Source organism: Octodon degus, unplaced genomic scaffold, assembly GCF_000260255.1.
Source record: "Octodon degus isolate 3935 unplaced genomic scaffold, OctDeg1.0 scaffold00218, whole genome shotgun sequence".
Taxonomy (NCBI): domain Eukaryota; kingdom Metazoa; phylum Chordata; class Mammalia; order Rodentia; family Octodontidae; genus Octodon; species Octodon degus.
The window spans coordinates 628,312-645,684 of NW_004524794.1; the positions used below are offsets into that span (position 1 = coordinate 628,312).

General features: G+C 47.6%; 1 protein-coding gene across 1 annotated transcript in view; it reads left to right on the forward strand.

Moving 5' to 3' along the window:
* Mecp2 (methyl-CpG binding protein 2) overlaps window positions 1-17,373 on the forward strand; it is a 61,009-nt gene that overhangs the window by 24,144 nt on the left and 19,492 nt on the right. The window lies entirely within an intron of this gene.

Sequence of the window (17,373 nt, forward strand, 5' to 3'; positions counted from 1 at the left end):
CCTTCTTCCTCCTTCCTTCTTCCTCCTCCTTCCCTTCTCTCTTCCTCCTTCGCCCTTTCTTCCTCCCTCCTTCCTTCTTCTTCCTCCCTCCTTCCTTTCTTTCACAGGATGTTGCTGTATAGCCTAGGCAGTCCTCAAACTGGCAGGGACATTCCTCTCTCATTTACATTTTATTTTTTGACAGGTTCTTGCTAATTTGCCCAGGGTGGCCTCTAAATTATAATGCTCCTGTCTCAGCCTTTGGAGCACTAGACTTGTAGGTGTGTACTATCACACTTGGCTATTGTCTCTCTCTCTCTCTTTTTTTTTTTTTTTGGCAGAACCAGGGATTGAACTCAGGCCCTTGTGCTTGCCAGGAAAGTGCTTATTCTACTGACCCATCTCCCTGTCTCTTTGTTCTTTATTTCTTTTTTGCTTTCTTTAGCTCTCCCTTTTTCTTAGGTAAATACTGCCTGTTTACCTACAGTAAAGCCTGCATCTCTAGCTTGGTTTTGTTTTGAGATAGGGTCTCATTGTGCACTGCAGATTGGCCTTGAACCCTTAGGAGCCCAGTCTGGCTTCAAACTTCTTGCCTCAGCCTCCCAAGCGCTGGGATTACAGCCATCCATCACTGCACCCAGCTTTTTTGTTTCATTTTTTTTGGAGGGTGGCTGGGAATTGAACCCAGGCCCTTGCGCTTGCCAAGCAGGTGCTATGTTGTTGAGCTATATCCCCATAGCCCTGGTCTTGGAGGGGGGGTGTTGGGGGGGTTGTAAAACAGAGTTTTGCTTTGTAGTCCAGGCTGGCCTTGAACTCCTGGTAATCCTCCTACGTCCGTCTCCCAAGTACTGGGCCACCAAGTGTGCACCACCACAGCCGGCCATCCGTGGCTTTTGACAGTGTGTGTTCTTGCAAAGTGTCTGCACAAGACATTCCAGTATTATTGTTGGCAATAGAAATACTGCATGAGGTTTAAGATTTTTCTGTCATTGGGATTTATCTTCCTGAGGGTGTAAAATTAAGATGATTGTGTTCAACAGTCACCTGGTGAAGTTGCTTTTGGGGATGGTGAGCTAACTCATTTTGGACTACCCTTCTTGTGGACAGTTGAAGAAACATTGAACAGAAATGAAGGATAGCTACGTAAAAGCACTGGAGAGTGGCCACAGGCCTTCTGAAGAGGGAGGGCGGCTGGAAGAGCTGGGCTGTGCTGCAGGGCTCCCAGTTCTGATGGCTCTCTTCCCCCGAGAACAAGCTTGCGCAGTCAGCGCTGCTGCAGGTCAGGGCCTAAGGAGTTGGGGCACAGGACTGAGAGCAGTGCTGTAGCTGGAAACGGGGAAGCAGGGGACCGGCTTTCCCTCCGCGCAGTGAGCTCCGCCAAGCAGCGGGCAGTTCTCACCTGGTTCTCTAGGACACTGGACTGCTGGAAGCTTGTAGCTCTTCATCAGCAATGGCACAACCTGAAGTCTAGACGTTTGAAGAAATTGGAGAGTGTGACCTTTACTCAAGAGCAGGAGGCAGCACATTTTTCTACGAACAGTAACTATTTTCGGTTTTGTATGCCATATGGTCTTTGTTGCAGCTACACAACTCTGCTGTTGTAGTGCAGAGGCAGCCACAGACAGTATGTAAACGAATGGGTATAGCTGAGTTCAATACAAAACTTTACAGAAACAAGCAAGTCAGGCATGGTGACACATGCCTGTGTAATCCTGGCACTCTGGGAGCCTGAGGCAAGAGGGCAACTTAGTGAGACCCTGTCTCCAAGCAAAAAATAAAAAGGGCCCTCAGTGTGAAGGCCTTAGGTTCAATCTGTAGCATCCCCAGAACAAAACAGACATGCAGTGGGTCAGAGTTGGTCTGCAGGCAATGCTCAAGAGAAAAAAGAGTCCGTGGAGCCTACCCAAAATGACCCGGATGTGAGAACCAGTCAGTGTGGGACTTTAAAGCAGCTATTGTGAGGACACAGAAAAACAGGCCTCTGATGAAAAAAGTCCCTAATTGCGTTAAGAATCAACACACTGAACATCTCAGCTAAGAAGCAGAGATCGTAAACTAGATTAAAAAGCAAGATCCAGCTACGTGTTGTCTGTGTTAAATATTAGAACACAGCTAGGTTGAAAATAATAGGATGGGCAAGGGCCTACCATACCAACGGCAGGCATAGGAAAGTTGGAGTGGCAGTAAGAACATGAAGAAATGGAGGCTGTAAGACCAACGCTGTTACCAGGGACAGAGACACACATGTCAGAAAGATGGCAGTGTTTGTAGCCATAAAGGTATACATGCCTAATTGTAGCCCTGCAAAATGCGCGAAGACAATCTGACAAAATGCGTAACCAAACCTGTAATCATCTTACCTGGCAGCTTTAATGCTCTTTCTCAGCAGTTGATAGTACTGGACGGAAACTGAGTAAGGACCTAAAAGAGCCGAGCGTTAACGCGCACCCCACCCCCGGCCTGACTGACGTTTATAGAATAATGGGCCCGCTAGCTAACTCACAATGCAGTCTTTCCAGGGCAAGCAAGCCGTTTCAGCGAGATCTCATTTACTGGGCTCCTGCACAAGTCTTGGGAAGCTTCAGAAGCCCCCCGGGCTCCAGGTAGGCTCTTTGGTAGGTATGAAATTAAGTTAGAAATCATAACACTAGGGCCTAGAGAAAGCCCCAAATATCTGAAAATGAACACATATCTGAGTAACCCATGTGTCAAAGAAGAAGTCATAAAAATTAGAGATTTTAAATGATTGTGAAGTACAATGAAAACAGTAAGATTTATGAGGTGTACCTAAAGGATTGCCTAAAGGGAAATGTGGGCCAGGGAGATGGCTCAGTGGAATAAGCGCTTCCCTGGCAAGTGCAAGGGTCTGAGTTCAATCCCAGGTTCCGAAAAAAAAAAAAAAAGGGGGGGGGCTGGTAAGATGGCTCAGTGGTCTAAAGCACCTACTTAGAACAAGCTTAGCCAAAGCACAGGGACCACGGTTCGGTCCCCCAGCACCACATGCCAGCCAGCCCCCAGCCTCGCCCCCTGGTGGGCTGAGCTGGCCACACACACAAATAAATAAATAAAAATAAATAAATTTAAAAAAAATAAAGGGAAATGTGTAGGTTTAAGTACGTGTTTAGAGAAAAAGTATATAAGAGTGATCTAGGGCTTAACAAACTAGAAAAACAAGAATAAAGTAAGCCCAAAGCAAGTGGGTGAAGGAAGGAATATAGGTAGGAGCAAAACTAGGGATTTAGAAAACAAACAATAGAGAAAATTAACAAAGGCAAAATTGACTCTGATTATATCAGTAAAGGTGATGATTCCTTAACAAGACTTAATCAAGGTAAAAGTAACTGTGCCTAGTGGCGCGCACAAGGGTGGGGGTTGGGGTGGGAGCGCCTGAGACAAGAGGGTCAGCAACAATTCAAGGCCAGCCTGGGCTACATAGTGAGTTCAGGGACAACCTGTACTGTACTGTATAGTGAAACACTGTCTCAAAAGATAAAAAGAAAAACTTGCAAGTTGCCGATATCGAACATTTTTAAATTAGATTTTACTGGTACATTTTAGATATACATAATGATCACATTCATTATGGGGAATTTGTCCCTGTACATGATATAACTTGGTTTTCTCTCCTCCTCTCCCAAATTACAAAGCTTTGTCTCCATGTTTTCCTTCTTTTGTCTTTTTTCTTCTTCCCTTCTTTCCTTCCCCCCGCCCCTCTTCCTTGTTCCCCTCCCCATTTGAACATTTTCCTCCTATTTATTAAACATTTAAAAAGTATATTATTGGCCGGTCAGATAGCTCAGTAGATTAAAGCGCCTGCTTAGGCAGGTGCAGGGGTTGGAGGTGCAATGGCTGGCCCCGTCCCCAGCATGTGCTGAGCACTCCTGTAATCCCAGTGCTTAGGAAGCTGAAAACAGGAGAATCACTCCAAGTCCAATCTGTGTAGTGAGACCCTGTAGACCCTGCACTAAATACAAATAAATAAATAGTATATTATTGGACCGGGGAAATAGCTCAGTGACACGGTACTTGCCTGGCAAGCATAAGGTCCTGAGTTCGATTCCCAGTACCCAAAAAGAGGTATATTATTAAAGTCTCTTGAAATGTTAGAAGGGTTATAAGGGAATGTTATGAACTACTAAAGTTGACAAATTGAATGACATGGATAATTCCTTGAAAAGTATGACTTTTGAAGCTTATCGAAACTGACATAATATGAAATAAAAATACTCCTGTAATCCCAGCACTCAGGAGGCTGAGGCAGGAGGATTGCTGTGAGTTTGAGTTTGAGGCCAGCCTGACCTATTCAGCAAGACCCTGTCTCTAGAAACAAAAATTTTTCTGTCTAGTAGACATTCATTGAAAAATCTTTTCACAAAGATCTAGGCCTAGATGGTTGCACTGATGAGTTTTATAAAACACTTGAGAAATTCCTCACTAATTGCCATGATATGAGTTTGTAAATAGGAGAGTGGCAGGGGGTATGGCTCAGGGGTAGAGCACTTACCTGTGTTTACAAGGCCCTTGGTTCTGTCCTTGTTAAAGTTTGTGTCTCATTGTCCCCCAAAGCCTCAAGCAGTCAGTCTTGGGGCAGCTTCTGGAGTTTGGGATTGATTATTGTGGGTGTGGATGCTGCACCTGCCCTGGGGCAGGTCATTTGCAGTACACTGTAAGGCGGGGAGAGAGGCTGCCTGGCTGTGTGAGGAGCTGCTGCTGCGCTCCCGTGCTCTCTGCTCTTCGATGCAGTGAAAGGCTGCTGTGCGCTCTGTGCTGCTCTGCCTGGGAGCCAGCTGAGCACGGACTGCAACCTCCAACAACGGTGTATTGAGCTAAGTAAACCTTTCCTTCCCTAATTTTGAGTGTCAGGTGTTTGTTCCAGCAACAAGAGAAGAGTAACCAGGATAGTCCCCAGGCCCAGAAAGAGAAGAAGGGAAGACGGAAAGGGGAGTGAAAAGGGAAGGACAGGAAGAAAGAAAAGGGACCTGACATTCCACAGCTTGTTCTAAGAGGCCAGCATAATTCTGATATTGTAACGTATTATAAAGATGTTACAATAAAAGGAACTTCCAGTCCAGTGTGCATCCTGAACATAAATGCAAAGATCTTCTTATTAACAAATCAAATCCAACAATATGTGAAAGGGATAATGCATTGCAACCCAGTGAGGCTGATCCCAGCAATACCAGCGTGGCTTAACATTCAAAAGCAACTGGTGTAATTCACTACATTCAGAAAACAAGAATCATATAATTATTTCAGTAAATACAGAAAAACAGCACTTGACAAAATTCAGTGCCCTTGCATGATTTAAAACAAGACACAGTGACCAGGGTTAGATCCCGGCTTGCTTGCCAGCCCCGCCCCTGGGGCATTCTGAGATGGCAACTGAGACTGGGAGTGGTGTCGTGCCCCTGTAATCCCAGCGCTTGGGAGGCTGAAGACAGGAGGATTGCTGTGAGTCCTAACTGTGTAGTGAGACCCTGTAGGCCCTGCCCTAAATACATCAAAATAAATAAAAAATATTAAAGAAACAAGACAGAACCAAACTGTCTCAGCCAAGGATGGTGGAATCTCTCTGTAGTTCCTGCCTCTCAGGAGCTGGTGGTGGGAAGATTACTTGTGTCCATGGGTTCAAGGCCAGCTCGGGCAGCGTCACCCACAGACCCCATTTCATCTCAGGTTTGGCGCCCAAGGAAAGTTCCTCAACTGGTAAAGTACGTATGTGGAGCTGGGTGTGGTAGCACACATCAGTTATCCCGGCACTCTGGGGGCCGAGGCAGGAGGTTCACAACAAGTTTGAGGCCAGCTGGGTTACATGGTGAGTTCAGGACTATCCTGGAATACACAGTAAGACCCTGTCTCAAGAAAACTGGAAGAAAAAAAGTACATGTGTGAAAGATTAAATGCAATAAAATATTGAACATGTTACCTCTAAACTCACGAGAAAGGATAAGATGTCCATTGCCGACCATCTCTCTCCATTGTGATACTGATGGTTCCAACGCAATGGAAGGCAAGAAAGCACGTGAAAGAGGCAACTTAATATGGAAAGATAATAAAATGTTTTCTGTGCAGGTAGTATAGAAAAGGTGAAAGAATCTATTAATATGTGGATTAGAACTAAAAGATAAATATATCAAGGTCTTGGTACAAGGTCAGTAAACAAAAATTAATTGGAAATGAAATTTACAACCCAGTACTGTTTGGGATAATTTTAGTAAGACATGTACAAGATCTAGACACCAAAATCGAAACCATTGCTACAAGAAATAAGGATATAAACAAATAGATGTACCATGTTCATAGATTGAAAGACTGTTGTTAGAGCCAGCTCCTCCTCCATTGGTCGGTGGAGCCAACTCAGTCTTGACTATAACTGTTGGCTTTTTTATTTGACAAGCTGATTCTAAAATATACTTGAAAACACAAAGGAGGGCCAGCCAAATAGCTCAGCGGATTAAAGCACCTGCTTAGGCAGATGCAGCGGCCAGGGTTCAGTCCCCAACATGCTGTGCCGGCTCCGCCCCCAGGGCGCTCTGAGATGGCGCGCGCCTGTAATTCCAGCACTTGGGAGGCTGAACACAGGCAGATCACTATGATTCCGATCTACATGGTGAGACCCTGTAGACCCTATAGACCCTTACTAATGTACAAAAAGAAAGAAAGCACAAAGGATCCCCTGCTTCTGCAGTCATTTGATTGTTGTTGTTGGTTGGTTTTTGTGGTCCTGGGATGAAAGCCAGGATCTTGTGCACAATGGGTACACGTGCTATACAGAAATATACCTCCAGCCCCATGATTAAGTTTGGGCCTGGGATGTAGCTGAGTGGTACAGCACTTGCCTAGATGCACAAGGCCCTAGGTTCAACTCCCAGTGCCTCCAAAAAATTAAAATAGATCATAGACCTCAGCGTTTTAAAAGTTAAAATTTTGAAGCTTCTAAAGAACATATAGGAGAACGTCTTTAAAATTTCAAGGCAGGAAACAGATTTCTCAGGATATGGAAAACAGTAACTGGTGTGGTTTGTTTGTTTGTAGAACCGGGGATGGAACTCAGACCCTTGCGCTTGCCAGGGAAGCACTTGTTCCACTGAGCTACCTCCCAGGCCCTGAAAAACAGTAGATGTTAAAAAGAAATTTGGGCTAGGGAGATAGCTCAGCAGCATAAGTGCCTCCCTGGCAAGCGCAAGGTCCTGAGTTCGGCCCCCGGTGCTACTTGCTATGCCAGCCCCAGAACCCCATGTACACCGTGCTGGGCCCGGAACTGGGCATGGTGGCACATGCCTGTAATCCCAGCTCTAGGGAGGCTGAGACAGGAGGATCATTATGAGTTCAAACTGCGTAGCAAGACCCTGTATCAGAAGAAGAAGAAGAAGAAGAAGAAGAAGAAGAAGAAGAAGAAGAAGAAGAAGAAGAAGAAGAAGAAAGAAGAAGAAAGAAGAAGGAAGAAGGAAGAAGGAAGAAGGAAGAAGGAAGAAGAAGAAGAAGAAGAAGAAGAAGAAGAAGAAGAAGAAGAAGAAGAAGAAGAAGAAAACAAAGAAATTTGGATTGCCAGTGGTGGCACGTAGTTGTAATCCCAGTGCCCAGGAAGCTGAGACAGGAAGGCTGGTGTCAGGTCAAGGCTGGCTTTGGCTACATAGTGAGTTTAGTGCCAGCTTGGACCATATAGTAAAGCTCTCCCTCACTAGGCATTGAAAAAATAAGTACTTAAAGTTGATAAGTTGAATTTCATTAAAATTTAAGTTTTGTTCCTCAAAAGAGTATTAATAAAAGAAACCTGACCCCCCCCCAAAAAAAAAAAGAAAGAAAGGAAGCGAAATGAAACCTTGATGTTATTGTACATGGCTATAATCCCAGGACTAAGAGGGGCTGAGGTAAGAGTGTAACACATTCACGTGTTTAAGCCTCTGGGCAGTTCAGCAATCTCCAAAAAGACTTGGGGATGCAGCTGGAAGAAAAATGAGAATGAAAGAATGAATCCAGGGATGGTGACACATGCCTGGATCCCCAGAAACTCAAGAGAAATGAGACCCTATTTCAGAATTCAAAAAGGACTAGTCATGCAGGTCAGCAGTAGAGCACCTGCCTAGCATGTGCACAGCCCTAGGTTCCAGCCTCTGCACCAGAAAGAAAATAGTAATAGTGTGCTGGCACTTCCTGTAATCCCATCAGCTCAGGCAGGAGGATCAATAGGTTGAGCCCAACTCAGATGACTTAATGAGACCAAGCGTAAAGATTTAAGGGGCTGGGAGACGGGGGTAAGACCTGAGGATGTAACTGTAGTGCAACCACCCTGGGTTCCATCTTCAATACTGCAGAACAAACAGGCCTGCAGTTCAATGAGACAGTCTAAAAGTTTTAAGAGAGGAAGTCATATATTCATATGCGTGTACATACACAACATTGGTCATCAACTAAACAGATCACAGCCAGAATGAGGTTGAGATGCCACTATCCCCTCACTGGAATGGCCAAGAGGGAAAACTCAGAACGTGCAGGGGCTGCCAGGAAACTGAGGTCATTATGCCTTCCATCTTGGTGGGCTTGGCATCACACAGCTGTGTTCCCTGGATGGGACTCATCAGATGATGCGCTGCACTGGATGGCCGTTTGACCTAAAAAATAAAAATGAATGTTCAGTTTGATGGCATGCAGGTGCAAGTGTTCGGGGATGGTGGGTAATGGTGTGCCGATTGTCCACTGCATCACCCATCAGATGGGTCGATGGATGATGTTAGCACAGTTAGAATCCAGGTGATGAGTGTGCACGTTGTTTTCACAGTACTATGTGCTTGAAATTTTTCTCTGAAATACATTGGAGGAGGTCACACTTGAAATAGCACTTTACTGTGTAGGTTATATTATCAGTTCGTTACACAGCTTGGGTTTCAAGTTTATTTTGTTTAATGTATTTGGTATAGCGTCTCACTGCGCAACTTGGGCTCTTTGTGGTCCTCCTGTTTTCAGCCTCCCAGCACTGGGATTGCAGGCGTGTGCCACCATGCCCAGGCTAGGTGGCCAGCTCAGCGCGCCCAGGGATGGGGCCAGGGCAGCTAATGGTGCCAGGGATTGAACCCCAGTCCCTGTGCTTGCCTGAGCAGGTGTTTAGTCTGCTGAGCTGTCTCGCCAGCCCTTCAATTTTCTTTATTTTTCCTCTATTATTCGGCAAGCAAGGTATATTGAGAGTTCAGAAGTTAAACCTGGTTTATTATCTCTTATCATCGTTTGACCTTCTTTTTCCCTCAGAAATAACCATTTTTATTCACATTTTGCTCATTCTACGTGTGTTTCCTTTTGCAAAAACAAGCCAATAAATGTATGTGTTCTTGCTTCTGCATCTTGTTACAGGAAAAGTTAAGTGTGTTGGCACACAGCGCTGTGGCTTGGCTTGTGTTAGTTCACTTCCTTCCTCTTTCCTGGAGGCGTTTGGCCTGCTTGGGGCCCTTGCTTGTTTTGTTTCCACGTTGCACACTCGGGTGAGGCTTGCTGAGCCTAGCGGTTCCCTGCAGATGGACCTCTGTGTCCTTTTGCATCTTGTCCCACACTGGAAAAGCTCGCGTGTGCAATTTTGTATTTGTAGCTCACCCATTTTTAATCTCCGAATTTTTATCGTCTCTTTTGTTTGTGGATGCTTCCCTTCTGGTTCTATCACCGTATTATCTTGTAGGAGTTCCCTGAAAATAGTGTCTGTTTCCTCTGGGAACACAATTGATAGCTCTTCATGGTGCCATATCCCTTGTACGTCCTCAGAGCCCCTGGCTGGGGAGCTAAGCATCAGATGGCGGCTCTGCCGTTGCCTATGGAGGATGGGCGCAGACCTAGGCCCTCTGAGGTCAGGAAAAACTGGGCTTCCCCTTCCCTGAAGTGCCGCCAGCCCTGTCATGAGCCTGCCGGACGAAAGAAAGGCTCTGGCTATGGAATGGATTGAGAAAAGACCAAGGGAGGAGGTGTCACCTTGCCACTCCACCCCGGGAACTGCTGGAGGTACTGGCTGGCAAAAGCCTTCAGAAAATGGTGTGCAGGCAAGAGTTGAGGGGCACTGCTTGCCCTCTGCCCTGCCCTGCTCTGCTGAGAGTTCCTTTGAGCTCTCCCAGGTACTCTGCGCCGTGGCCTGCATCCAGCACCAGTCCCTTGCTCTGTCACCTCTGTTAGGAATGTTTTCCCTTTCATGTCTAGACTTCTATTTCTTGGAAGTTTGAAGACCCTGTCTCAGCTACATTTGTACAGCTGACCATCCTCTAGTGGCAGCTTTAAGACCATAATATGGTCACATCTAAGAACTAGCAAAAGCCCTGCCTTGTAGCATGGTGAGCTTGGAGGTAATGGGGCCAGAAGCCAGATTGGGGGGGGGGCTGGGGGGGGGACAGCAAGGTGCGGAAGCTGTTTAAGAAGCTGTGTTGCTGCACATGGTGTTGCTCCCATGCAGTCCCAGCACTCAGGAGGATGAGACCAGAGGAAAGTAAGGAGGAAGCCAGTTTGAGCTACCTACCTAAGGAGTTCCAGGCTAAACTGGACTGTTACAGAGCAGGCCCTGTCACACAAAAAAAATCATTTTGTTATGATGAGGGCCAGAAATGTAGGAGTAGGTGAGAGATGGGGCATTGCAGAGGGTTTCTTTGCAGGGGCAAGTGCAGGTCTCATGGGCGTGGTCCAGCAGAGTGGCATGCGGGAGCAGGAGATTGCACGAGGTGAGGACAGGAGTCTGGTAGAATCAGCTCATTTGGCAGCCACTGAGCACGGGACTGTGAGAAGAGACTGCCCCAAAGGGTCTGGGGGTATGTGCCAGCAGAATTGTCCCGCCACCTCACAAGCTGTGGTAGGGACTCTTTCCAGTGCCTGTGTGGTGCCCTGAGCTCTCACTGGTTTCTGGCCACATCCCTCAGTTTCTTCATTCTCCAACCTTCTTGGGCTCTAGACCTTGTCAGGCACCTGTGGTTTGTTGAAGGTCCACTCCTCAGTCGGAGTGATGTCACTTAGATGTGTCTCAATTACATCAGCAGAGACCCTCCTCCCAAGTAAGGTCACAGTTGCCTGTCTGGGGCCACCACTGAAATGCCTGTAGAGGCCAGTCCTTTCCCTGCACCTCAGTCCCTGAGCACACGGCAGTTTCAATGTCCTTTGGCTGCCCCACGAACCTGTCCTAGGTAGTCTCCCCAGGAAAGCCGCTGTAACTCCCCTGACTCCTCTCTCCTGATCGCCATGACCCAGCAGGACTAAACAGGGCAGCCATTGTTACTCACTGGAAAGTTTGTGTAGTTACCATCAGGCGTTGCCTGGAGTCCATGTATGCGTCTCTGGCTTTGGGCAGGCTAAACATAGAAAAGAAACACTGAAAAGTGAAAGTGTTTGCTGCCCATCTTTAAAAGGACAGCTTTCTGGGGGTGCCGTGTGGTGCAGGCCAGCCGCGTCTCTGTGGCCTCTCTCAGGCAGCAGTTGCGGTGGCTGGCCCAGCAGCTTCAATTGTCCGTTGGACTCTTGCCACAGCCCACAGAAATGGAGCTGCCTGCACCTGCAGCTCAGCACCTCTCATGCCCAGCTCTGGGCTCCTTCCTGCTTTGAGCCCTGGGCCTTCGCTTGTACTTGGGTGGCAGTCCCAACCCTAGTGGAATTCGGTCCTATGCCTGCCTAGGTGACCCTCCTACAAGTGCTGCTTGGCTGCTGTGCTACAGACCTCCCCCACCCCTGCCACCCTCCATCTCCTTGCTTCCTTCTCTGGAGCAGACTCCCATCCCTCACACCGCAGGCTCCCCAGCCCTTTGTTGCCTTCACAGGCAACGGTCTGGGCTGCTCCACATCACGTGACCCCGTTGTGCTGTGCACAGGCTGCTTTGTCTTGCTGCTCTGCACTTGCCTGCACTTTCTCATTGGAGCCTGCCTGGCCCCAGAGTGTGAGTGACTGGCTCATTTTCTGCAGGGCATCTCTGTTCCATGGTCTGTGATGTAACCCAAGCGCCTAGGGTGGTGCCTAGTACCACATGTCCTGGGGGTTCCCAGGTGGGTGTAGGAATATGTGTCCCACGCTCCCAGGGAAGTGTCCAGATTTGTGGTGCCCTCCCACATGCAATCTTGGCAGCGTGCCTGTCAGCCAGGCCCCTCCTGTGGACACTCCCTGCTGCCTCCAGGGCCTTGGCCCTGCCCTGCCTGTAGCCTAGCTGGTCCCCTGCGCGTCACCGCCCTCCCCTACCTTACCCAGCACTTATGGTGGACTCCCTGGGAACTGCCGTCCTGAGTGTTTGCATCCGTGTGCTTCCCGCTTAACCTGCTAGCATCGAAGCCGTCCTAAGCCCCATGAGGGCAAGGAGTTGGGTCTTTTGGGGTTTTGGTGTTGAGGACCAAATCTAGAGCTTCACACTTGCTAGGCAAGAGCTCTACCACTGTGCTGAATCTTCAACTCCCAGAGGTTTGGTTTTGTTTTGTTTGCCTCTTTCCTGATAAATCTCCAGTGCCTAGTCATGTGTAGCTGTTGAATGAATGAATGAAATTCTGCAATAGGCCTTTGCCTTAAGGTTTGGTCTGCTGTGCAGCCTGCTGTGCTGCTGGCTGGCAGTTTGAACATGGCTAACAGGAATTGTACTATTAATCAGACCTGCAGCGTGGTTTGGAAGGCACACGTAAGGGCCGATGTGAGAGCTGGTTGCGATTGCAGGGCTTGCAGCTCTCCGGAGCACAGAGCAAATCACTGCGAGTCTAGCACTCACTGATTTGGGCCTTTTTTTTTTTTTTTTTTTGGTATCTGGATTTGAACTCAGGACCTTGCGCTTGCCAGGCAGGTGCTTATGCTACTGAGCTATCTCCCTGGCCCTGGGCCTCTTTAAATATACCTCGAACCAGGTGGTGGCACATAACTGTAACCCTAGACTGTAATCCTAGCACTCATGGGAGGCTGAGGCAGAAAAACCCCCGAGTTCAAGGCCAGTCTGAGCTACATAGTGAGTTCAAGGTCAGCCTAAACTACACAGAGAGACCCTGTCTCCAAAAACCAAAAACAAAAAAAGAAAGAAATGCTGCTCCTCTACAGATGCATGCTTTGATAGCACAGTTTCCCGGTGCAACTTTGCAAAGCAAGAGAAAGACACTAGACTCTGCAGCTTCCTATGTGCCTAACAACATTTGTGTTCTGCCAACAGATGTGCTGCTGACAGTACCCATGAGAACAGTCTCTGTAGTGCTGGATTTCACCGGGCAGATGTTGAGGAAGGGCTTGTTACACAGACAGCTGCCATCGGCAGCGCCCTGGACCCTGGGATTGGCCGTGACCCCTCCGGGCTCTGGCCGCTCTTTCCCTTGTATGATCTTCCCTAGTGGGCTTAGCAGCTCAGGGGCTCCAGGCCTTCCCTGTGACGGTGAGGATGCCAGTACGTGGAGGAGGTGCCTGGAAACTGGATTTCCCAGGGAGCAGGAGAGGGTGGGCCTGCCACTTACTCCTGTGGCCCCTGGCGCCCACATCCACAGCATGCCTGTTTTCTGTGCCCTGGCTGATTGAACTTCCTGTGCCCCAGCAATCCAAACGAACAGTGTTCTGTGCTTGTTCTGGCCAGGTTGGAAAGAAAAAGATATGGTGGTGAAGGAGTATTGTGTAATTACTTATTGTATTTGCTACTTTTTTCTGTTTTTGCAAGAGGCAAGTTGTCTTTGAATAAATAGGGCTGGGAGCTTATCACAAAGAAGGCATATGTGTTGTACTCAGTACATTCTGAATTATCTGGTTTTATTTTTGTCCCTTGGATTTGCTTATGAGCAGTTCCAAGGCAGCTTTTGAAGCTAACACATAGGAAGCAAGAACCTCAAGCTACTTTGTCTCTCTCCTAGTGGCTGTGTTGCAGGGACTGTGACGGTGAAACAGTAGTGTAATGGATGCTGCTCACATATACGGAGTGTATCAGACATTGATTGTTGGGGGTTTGTTGTTGTTTTGGCTTCTGACCATGTGAACACTTTTTGTGTTAAAATAATCCCCCAGTATGTGTATCTTTTAGCCTAAAGCTGAAGCCAAGGGCTTGAGTTAACTCTTTTTACATGTTCCATGAGGCAGGCTCTCCACACCACTTCAGTGCCCAATCACTAGGGTGGTTGCAGGGTGATGGTTGCAGCTCTAGCCATTGTAGCTACCTATCCAGGTAAGAAGTAGAGCACAGGACCAGAGCAAAAACACATACAAAATGGCACAACCTCCAGGCCCCTCAGTAATTTCCATCTTCACATCCATCTCTTTTCCTAGACAGAACAGGGCCCCAGAAGTGCAGTAGCTACAACAGTAATCTATTGCTCACCGTAGGCCTGGGTCTTCTATCATTCCAGGATGCAGAGGAGAGGGATAGCTGGTGGCAGGGCTCGTGGGCCAGGCTGCCCTCGGTACACTGGCTCTTGAGGGATGGGGAGGACATAGTTGTGTCAAGAAGCCCGCAGCGGTGCCAACACGGCAATACGTAGGGTTGGGTGGTCCCTTCAGTACAGCTGCCCAAGCTCTGCTTCTGTTGCTTGCAGCCCAGGCTCTTGGTGCAATATACAGTGTCTGGGCATGGCACAAACATCCTGTCATCAGTTTCCCTCAAGTGGAGTCAGAGGGCTGAGGCTGTTTGAGCCAAGTAGCTTCCACCACATAGCTGATGAACTCAGCCATCTCTAACCTCGGTGTGGCCTCAGATCTCAACACTGCCTTGGTGTTGGGATCCTCTGGTTAGATTGGATGTGGATGATAACAGTGGCAGTTTGGGAAGTAGCTTGGCTCTGTGTCACTCAGGAAGTGGGAGGGTAATTTGGAGGCCCTTTGGAAAAGGCTGAAGAAGGGCAGGGCAGGACTGAAGTGTTTGATTAAGGGAACATTGGGTGCGGGTGGCCATCCAAGAAGTTAATGTAGGCTTAATGACTGGTGGGCAGTGGACACAGACCAGCTAATCAGCCAGTAGTCACTGGTTGTGGGTGGACTTTTAAGCATCCTCCTGGATCTGGACTTGAGCATAGCCACTGTTACTAACTTGCCACTGGTCATAGCTGCTGAGCAGAGACATGAACGGAAGATTCAGACAAGGTGCACATCGCCAGTGAAGATAGGAGACACCTCTGCCGCAATTTGAAAGTGAAACCAAAATGACTTAAAAAGGAGAAGGACCTGTTTTGGGGATCCTACCCAAACTGCACCAGACCCACCTCCATGTTGCATCCAGGGAGGCCTTTCCTTGTTGGCTGGTGACACTTGTGCATAGTACACGAGCTCAGAGTGTGAACTCCAGAGCTCAGCTCATCTGAGTGTGATAGCACTCAGGAGGCTGAGGCAGGGAGATGGAAGGCCGGCCCGGGCTACACAGTGAGACCCTGTCCCAGGAAAACTTTAAAAAAGAATCTCCCCCCCAAAAAAAGAGAGGAGTAGTGCTTTATCTGAGGTTCCTGTTGCTCTGGTGCCACACCACCCTGCCCCCTAGGGCGAAGCTCCCCCTCGGTCTTACAGATGTTCCTTTTTTTGTTTTTTTGCAGAACCAGGGATTGAACTCAGGCCCTTGCGCTTGCCAGGCAAGTGCTTATTCTACTGAGCCATCTCCCCGGCCCCCTTACAGGTGTTCTTTGAGATGTCCATGCACAGGCCGACACAGCTGACCTGATGTATTTCCCTGGACCTCCTTATGACACGGTTTTTTTCTAGGAATGTGTCCCTCTTTTGTGAGTCACTAAATTGACTAACAGAGTTTTCTGTGTCATCATCCTTTAAGCCTTTGCAGCAGCTGGAGTTGTCTCCTCTTTGATTCTGTTGTTGACTTGTATTTTTTTCCCTTTCTTCCTAGTCTTAGTAGACATCTGTTTATTGTTATTAGTATTTAAAGAGCAAACTTACAAGGCTGGGGAGATAGCTCAGTGGTCTAAGTGTGTGCCTGGCAAGCACAAGGACCCGAGTTCAATCCCAGGTACCACACCATGCTGGCCCTAAAACTGGGCATAGTGGGTGACGCACACCTGTAATCCCAGTGCTGGGGAGGCTGAGAAAGCAGGATCACTGTGAGTCTGAGCTGCATAGACTTATAGGTGTTACTGTCCTGTGTTGCTATGTTCAATGAGTATAATATATTCTCTCTTTTTTTTTTTAGAGTAGAATATATTTATTGAGGGAAAGAAAGCTCCTGTCCAGTAAAAGGCTTAAGTCAATAACTTCTGAGGATAACCCACTACTATTATAGACTGCTAGACAGTGTTGGATTGTTTAGCTGAATTCAAACACCTATAGTAGATGCCAATAGAATACCCAGGTCTCACGGGACTAAAAAAAATTTTAAGAAGGGATACAAAGAAAAGATCTTTTTGTATTCATATATACAAAATAGGATAGCTATACATCTACTTTTGCTTAATTCAATGAGAAGAAAGAGGTGTACTGATAGTGTTTGGACAGGATATCCTGTCTGCTTCTTGTACTATGGATAACTACTAGAAGATAACAATGTACAATGTATTGATTATCGAAACTGTCCTATTAATCAGCTTTGAAACTGTCTTATTCATATTTATTTCTCAATAAAAAATTAATATGCAAATAAAGTAAGACTAGGTGAGATAGCAAAAAAAAAAGAAAGAAAGAAAGAAAGAAAGAAAGAAAGAAAGAAAGAAAGCTCCTGTCCAAGAGAAGGACAAAAGGGGGGGCCTGAGTGGGTTGTGCCAGTATATTCTCTTTTTGTTCTTCTGAATTCTTAAGTCATAAAGTTTAACCTCACTGATTTTCAACATTCTTTTCTTGTTTTTTTTTTCATTTCTGTATTTGGTACAGGGTCTCACTATGCAGCTCGGGCTTAGTGGTCTTCCTGCTGTCAGCATCCCCAGCGCTGGGATTGCAGCCGTGTGCCAGCACGCCCTGGGAGTGGGGCCGGTGGGGCATGTGGGACTGGAGATCGGACCCTGCTCCCCGCCCTTGCCAAAGCAGGTGCTTAGTCCGCTGAGCTATTTTGGCAGCCCCCAACATTCTTTTAAGTATTTAAGGTTAACCCTCTGAACATACTTGAACTGCACCTAGCACGTTCTGAGGTGTAGTGTGGTCACTTTGTCTGAGGTCTTTGGGGGGCCTTAGAGGGGAGTGTTTTGTGAGACAGGGTCTCGCTGTGTAGTGCAGGCTAGCCGTGAACGCACTGCGCAACCCAGGCTGGTCTCAAACTCAAGGCGATTCTTCTGTTTGAGCCTCCTGAGTGCTGAGACTACAGGTGTGGCTCACCACGTGCCTGGCTGCTGGGGGTTTGTGGGTTTTGTTTGGAGATATTTCTGTAGACAGGGTCTCCGTGTCTTGCCTGGGGTACCAGCCTCCTGGGCTCGAGTGATACTTGTGCCTCAGCCTCCCGAAGAGCTGCTGCTACGGACGGGCACGCGTCACTGTGCTGGCTGTCATATGCGCGCTTTGACTTGGCTCAGCGGGTTTTTAAATTT